We start from the raw sequence: 7,870 nt of genomic DNA on the forward strand, positions 1-7,870 counted from the left end.
GATAACCGTTATAATTCGACAGACTACGATTCATAAATAACACCAAACTAAGGGGTATGGACTGTAATTGAATGGGGGTAACCCGGCACCGAGTTTTGAGAGAGAAAATAGGTCGTAACATTATGCAGTGTGGACCCCAATATTTCACGTCCGGGGTGCGTACTGCCCTGCCCTGCCGCTTCCTTCAGTTCCTCATTTGGTTCTTCACGAACTCTACGCTAGTATAATCTGAATCGATTTTTTCATTCATAAGTAATAGGTAAATTCTTAATCATCATTATCTTAATGGTGATGTAATGGGTTCAGCACTTGGGTAGTACCACAGTATCTAGCAGGAAGTAAATAATCCCGCTTTGTATCGTGAACGGATCGATTTCAGATCGCCGGGTAATATGTTTTACCCGCGCCGTCTACATAGCTGTTATGATCGGTAGGATTGACTTTCTCTCGTCGGCCTGCTATCGAGTTACCAATTGAAGCGTTCGGGGCATTGTAGGCCTCGTTTTGTGGAAATTAAGCATGCTTGTATGAGGCAAACACATCTACCGGCGGCCTTCTGATGTTCGAGAAACATATAATATTGAATAGGACTGAACAATAGCCGCGACCAGTTTAGAAACTACATATCCTCGTTCTATACTTCGCCGTGCTCCGAAACGATGTTGCACTTTGTATGAAATGATCCGAGCGATAACATGATCGCATCGCCACGAGTCTGCCACACGAGGACAAGAGTTATGACGGATGAGTAACATGTAGCCAGCATATTACACATAACTTGTGGAGAGCATATAGATAAACGTCCTTGTTCAGTCCACGGTAGGACAATAAGCGGAATTCGAGGCATTCCATTAGGCTAAAACAATACACTTCCGTTAATCTTGTTTACGTCAAACCGAATAAGACAAAGGTATACTTCCCTTCCGTCCAAATCATACCACGCCGACCTAAAGGCAGTGAGACTACCTAACCCGCTCTCGAGTTGTGAAGTGGTAACCAATACCATCAACGATTTATCCACAAATAAGTCGCCGGAGCGTCTCAATGTTTCTTCCCTCGTCTCATTAGGTCAGGGGTCACCAACACGCGGGCCGCGGGCCGCATGCGGCCCGCGAGGTCACATTTTGCGGCCCGCGACCCGATTTTGAAATTTCAGAAGAACGCTTAGTAAAGCATTTTGAAATGCAGAAATAGATTAAAGTTTAAACATATTGTTGTCGTTGCTCAAAGGAAGCTATTCTCCTGTGCCCAATATCGCTATTCCTCACTAGCTGATACAGCTTCGGCGATATCCTTCCATGGAGAAAGAATTTGCTGATATGAATGGGCATATTGCCTTGGCGTGCAATGGCCCACCACTGCCAAGGCCGATACGCATGGAAAACGACTTCGGGCTCCCAAAAGACAAAGGTTTAGGAGGAGATAGTTTTCCACCAAGTACCGTCTGCCAATCTGCGGCAGTATAAGGAAAATGATGCGGCTGTCGACACTTTATTCGATTAGGATGTGTTGGCGGCCGTCAATATGCAAATTGTATTTAGGAATTGACTCCCTAATTAATGAGAGGTTTGAATTATTCTTGAAATTTTCTTCGCGCAATGCGCGGTTCAATGAGAGTATGTTTTCTATTTTAATATAGCCCCACAGAAGGCCTACATAACTACATATGCAAACAGTAGAGGAAAATGATGCGCCCCATAACAAAAAAATAGCAATTTGTAATCGTGTTCCCTCTTCACGAAGGAAATTTGTTTCGTAGGCCTACGTTTGGGCGAATCCAATATCTTTCTACCGATTGCCCGACATATGAGCATGCGACACAATGGAAAACGACAGTTCAGCATGGAACACATCAGCATGCGTCACTTCAGCATGTGACTGTATAACCCAAAAACTTACCCTAACTCGAAACATAGCCTAACCTAACCTAACCTAGCCTAACCTAACCTAAACCCTAACCCTAACCCCACCATAAATCCAACCCTAACCTACCCCTAACCCGTAATTTAACCCACATGCTCATGTGTCGCATGCCAAATTGTCGCATGCCGAAGTCTCGCATGCTGTAATGTCGCATGCTTATATGTCCACGGACCCTTTCTACCATAACGACAATCCTGATGGGAGGTCAAGAAATAACAGCATGCAACAAAGGGGACAAATACTAATCAATCCCTCCATCTTCTCTGCCGGTGAATCTGATCACATGGGATGAGAAGCGAGAGTAATATGTGAAACTATACTAATATTAATGACGAAATCCATCCATGAATATGAAAAAACTTTCGCGCCTGGCGCGACTAGAAAACGAATCCCTCTGGTTATTCATGACTTCTCTTTCGGCGCGCATAGTAGGCCGATAAATATGAATAAAGAGATTAGTCCAGAGGTCACCGGTAATGGACATGGACAGTTTAACGTGGGTATCTGGCCTCCAGATAGTTCATTACGACTATGCACTGGGATGTGGCCGTTGGCTGCATAAGAAATTGCAATGCGGCCCGGAATAGAGCATAAAGGTTGACCACCCCTGATTTAGTTGCTGAAGAGTGTTGTCAGGTATCGTGCGCAGCTCATAGTTATCAATAGCACGAATATATTCAATAAAATATTTGTTCCTTTGTGGTAACTATGCCCATCGCCCGCATTAGAGAGCACAGCGTTGTACTGACGTAGAGTGATCAAAGCGTGGTTGTTAAACTGCCTATTTTTATCTCGATATTGAAGTCATGCGGCCCGCGGCCTCTACCATTTGTTAAAAGTGGCCCGCGACCCGTTTTGAGTTGGCGACCCCTGCATTAGATGCTGAATTGACCTGTCGTTCACCTTATCCAACCTTTTCAATATCCATCCCATGATCCTAATAACTCCAAATAGATGAAATTGGAATCTTTACTACAATATAATGACCACGAAAACATTAGTGGTTATTGATACTATTTCGATATCTCTCCATCAACTATAGCACCTCTGGCAAATTCATTGTGTCAATTTAATCTCGTCGTTGCAAACGGTATGTTACCCGTTAAAAGCAGTAGTCGCTAGCTCCACCACTGAATTCAATTTTCTCAACAACCAGAATTCCCAACTGGTCTCCAACGGGTAGTCATACCATAATGGCACGGACGCCACAGCTGACCCTAACGAATTGCAGATTATCCCCTTCTACCACAACTATCTTACACATAACCGTACTTATATATTTATATATCTGGTAGTGACATCAAGCATGTTGAATTTGTCTAATAATTCCGTATCACTATCGAGTATTGACCATGACTATTGTATATCACATTGCGACATGCTAACGCTTTTCGTTGGTCGTCGGTAAGGTGTCAATTATCGTAACGTATGCCAGTCGAACTATATTTTGTTGGTGAAATGAAGATGTATATACTGCTGATACGATATCAACAAATATTTGAGCCATTGAAACTTATTGTTTTACCGCAACGCTGGCGAGCACGCCGAAACATCTGTAGTTAAATCTGCATATTGATCTAAAATTTTCAGCACCGACTGCATCTTCCACCTGATTACCCAATTTCAATCTACAAACAACCTACATTTTACAAAACCATTCACAACAACCCTACACCGCTTTCGGACTCAGAAACTATAATGAAGTTACACCGTCATAGTAGATATACAGTATAGGCGGACCGAAGAGCACCTGTTAAAATCTGACCACACATATATTCACAAGTAGGCTACACCATTACGCATGCAGCTTTCATCAATTACTTGTCTTTAGATTTGGTGATATCTACTTAGAAGTTCGAGATATCCGATAATATCAGCCCGATATATCTGACAGGCGGTTAGGTCAGTACCCTCTCTTGTAATCTTATAGCTCCAAAACCTATTCGATAGGCTTCAAAGTACGTGACAAGTGGGTCCTGACTCTTATCGGTATCAGCCTTTTTAGGCGATTTGTGTTCTGACACATCATCGGTTAAATTTATCAAACTAATATTGAACGTAGCCAGCTAGCATTGCATTTTGACTGTACATGATTTTTCAATGTCTGCATGATGGGTCTTCAGGCACATTGACAGTAACTTCCCTGCAATACCATACCATCCGGGATATCAAGCTATTGATCAAACACGCTACTGACTCAAGGGTGTCTTGACAGATTAGGTTAGACAGCCTATCTAAATTCAATTTGACTGGAAAATTTCCCAGCAAATTCTAGCGTCGCTAATAATCCCACCCGCACAGTCTGTAACATTCGAGCACGTTACTGGGGGTTAGATAGCTCAGGGTAATTGCCACTTGCTGTGTATTATAGTAGCAGTAGATAGGTAATGCTGAGCAAATAGCGGATGCCTCCCACAGCGGAGAAAGCCATTCATGGATTTACGAGGCTCGCACCAGACGTTTGTTAGCGTTTGAGTAATATCATTGAGGGACCGAACGATGCTTACATCACGGTTTCTGATTACAGCTACAAAATGTTACTATCGAGTGTTGTTGAGGTATCATAAAGTACGACAAACTGCTAAATCCATTCAGTCGAATTTATACCTGAAGCTGCGTGCATTATGTGATTATGATTATGTCCATAGTACATTAGTACACATTTACCATTAGCATTGGGCATGTTAAAGGTATGTCCCAATGTATTAGTCTCCAAGACGCATATGCGTTTAGCATCGCGTTTCTCATCATTCCGTTCCAATATGATGGGAAGCCTCGACTTCGTGCGGCCTGAAATGGTCGACATTATCGACCGCTTTTCATGATTGCAAAGTCGACAGGCATGTCTCCCTAACGTTTCATTGATAGTTATCGTTATCTCATTATAGAACGATTGTCAAGCCCGCACGCGCACAACTTCGCAGCTTCCACCATAGCTGATTGGCGAGTTCGTTACATCGTCAGCAGAGATCTCAATACATCTGAACCTTAATTCTCCTTTTAATACCGCGTCCCTGATATCTGTATCACAACAGTTCTTAATGCTTGAAAATATAGACATTTTACGACGAATGTGTGCATGGCTCACCTCATTATAGCACAAAGTTTCCGTTGATTGTACGAAGCAGTATTTCTATATCGCGCTCCGTTTGTCCAACAAGGCCTTTTTTCTTGCCTGTGAGTCCAAATTGTTTTCCCCAAGTCTTCGCATGAATTTCGCTTCTAGAGGGATGGATCAGATTTTTCAACAATGGACGAAAACTGCTCTTTTATGTTTCCCGATTTTGGTGACATTGATGAGTTTACTTTGGTGCTAAGACTCACCATTCGCGAAAAAGGTAAACAATTTTCGAGACAGCGCTGATTTAAAACGCATCGGGACAAATGGTCGTGAGACAGCATTTTGAGATACTAATATTGTGTGTCGCTAAACGCCTTCATGTGGAGTCGGCATGATCGATATGAGAAATTCTCGCCGGTACGGTGACTGATTTCGTGATAGCCATCATCTTCGGCAAGTGCCCACTTGGGCATTTCATTTTCGATAACCAACTGCTGCCATAAGCATTGAGTCTGTATCCAGTCATTCTCTCGATCACGATGCAAGGTTAACACCAGACACCATGTAGAGAAGGGCTTCGGACCCTCGAACGCTTTTATGCGAGGCAACATTCGAATGGTGGCAAATATTGCGATATTCGCCATTGCAGAATTTCGGTGAAACCTCAGTAGACTGCGTCCCAGGATATTTTATGACATCGTAGTCAAATATAATTCATTTACTCGCGTGCGAGACCTCACTACACAGGAAATCAAGTTTACGACAAATAACACAAACCTACGGAATACAAGTACAATACATGATTGAACGTCCTGGCCTTGTGCAAATCTAGGCCACAAATTGTAAAATGGTTTTAAAGCTAATATTTGCTCCGGGCTAACCAACATAACGTCCATACGCCTTTGGTTTTAGGCCGAATTTATGAGGACGGGCTATTTAACGTGAACAAAGCGACATTTATGATTTACGGAAATCGCTGGCCAGTTACGGCGAATCGATGATCTTGCGGTGTTGGCAATGGCCTCACGGTAGCTTGTTAGCACAACATCTGCCAAACACCATGTCGGGGGAATTATGTTTCCAATATAGAATGACGGATTTACGAACGAATTGTAACATCACTCACAGATATGCTGAAATTGGCGCAGAATATATGCGAAGCGACAAATTACGATATCTTTCTATCCTCGCCGTCTATTCGAAGAGAGTACAAAGGAATACGTTTACCAATCCATCAAGCATACGTTGACACATGGCGTTAGTTTAACAAGACTTCTGAGGTGCACCGCGCAATACATACAATGCGCGAAACCCCTTTTTCTACACTATTACGCAAACAACGATTGCCATGCAGGTGTCACCTTGTCGATAGTTTGAATTCCCTATCGCCGTCACCAAGTGTGTGGATGTAATCTGTATTTACCGATATATTCTATCAAAGAGAAATACGGCCCTCGTTGTATACTCGCCTGATATTACGTCACCTGCGACGATTTTTCAGTCGAACACAGAAATAAACGCGATGTGAAGTTTTCGGCGTTACCAATCAAAATAATTCAACATCGTGTACGGATGTTTTATTTCATTTTATCGCCTATTTCGCTATTTAAACATATCCGCAACACCTGGACATATACAAATATGCCCTTTTATCGCTATTATCTGAAGAAGCTCGTGGGGCTTTAACGATTTCCGGTGTGCCTTGCCTGATCACACTGAAAAGTAGCCAGAAATACAACCTCCGTAGTTTTGTGAATCCAGATTCCAGAGAAATCCCGCCACAACCTTTTCCTCTGGGAGTATATGCGTGTGCTGCATGTGTTCGCGAGTGAGTAGGCCGTCGTAGATGCACCCGAGCAATGAGAATAATATCTTCATTTTATAGAACAAGTCATGATCTATTCCAGTGTACTGGAAGCTTCCATCCGTAATCGTAACGTAATACGCCTAAATGCTCATAGCGAAAGAGCAACCCATAGTCGCAACGCAGTTTTCTAAACCCCTTGCTTTATTACTGCTACCGTTTCCTGGAATAGCATTGTGATACTTCTCAACCGCGTAAAGGCCGATTACCGTGCGTACTTTTGCGGATGACCCGTCGTCAACAAATACATTACCGGATAAGCGTCTTCCAGTTTCTACTCGGAATTTCTAATTTTCTGTAAACTACTAGATTTGAAACATACACACTTTCTATCCAATTACAATAATTTGCTCATGGACCACCAATGCGACCAAGTTATTGCCATAATGTACGCTTTTGCCACACTATGCGAACCACGTCGAACCCCCGAAACAGTATGGGGTACAATATCAAAGCAAACGGGAATGTTACCATAATTATCTTTGCATGCATTTACGTACAGTGCTGTCATTGTTACGCATTACTAACACACGAACCATTGGGGTGTTGTTTTGGTTAAAGGTCTCTCAAATGCCACTGTCGAAGTCCGATTATGTTAAAAATACGCATTCTGCCTTTTGTTCCATCGTTGTCGAATGACGACTTGTGAATGGAAATATCGAAAAGGGCCGTCGGTATGTACAAATGTACCCCGTAAATACAGCGGATCGCTGCAAATCCCGCGAACTTTGGCCTTTTAAGTGAGGGCACGTTTCATCTTCGATTCCAGAGAGGCTTACGATTAAAAGGAGCGCGGGTGCTCACCTACACGCACAATTTCCGCGGCAGCCAACTTTCTATCCCTGAAGTGAAATGAAGCATATTGGAAGACTTCTTTAAACTCTCAACTCATTTATCTGGCGCGTTAGTCCGTATTACAGCTATACGACACTCGCGCATCATTAGTGTTTACTAAGACTCTTTACAAAACTAGTTGAGTATGAATCATAGACCACGTTTTTGAGTAACGAAAATATACGCAT

Source organism: Botryllus schlosseri, chromosome 6, assembly GCF_051294905.1.
Source record: "Botryllus schlosseri isolate E-star chromosome 6, Bs_hap1, whole genome shotgun sequence".
In the NCBI taxonomy this organism is placed as follows: Eukaryota; Metazoa; Chordata; class Ascidiacea; order Stolidobranchia; family Styelidae; genus Botryllus; species Botryllus schlosseri.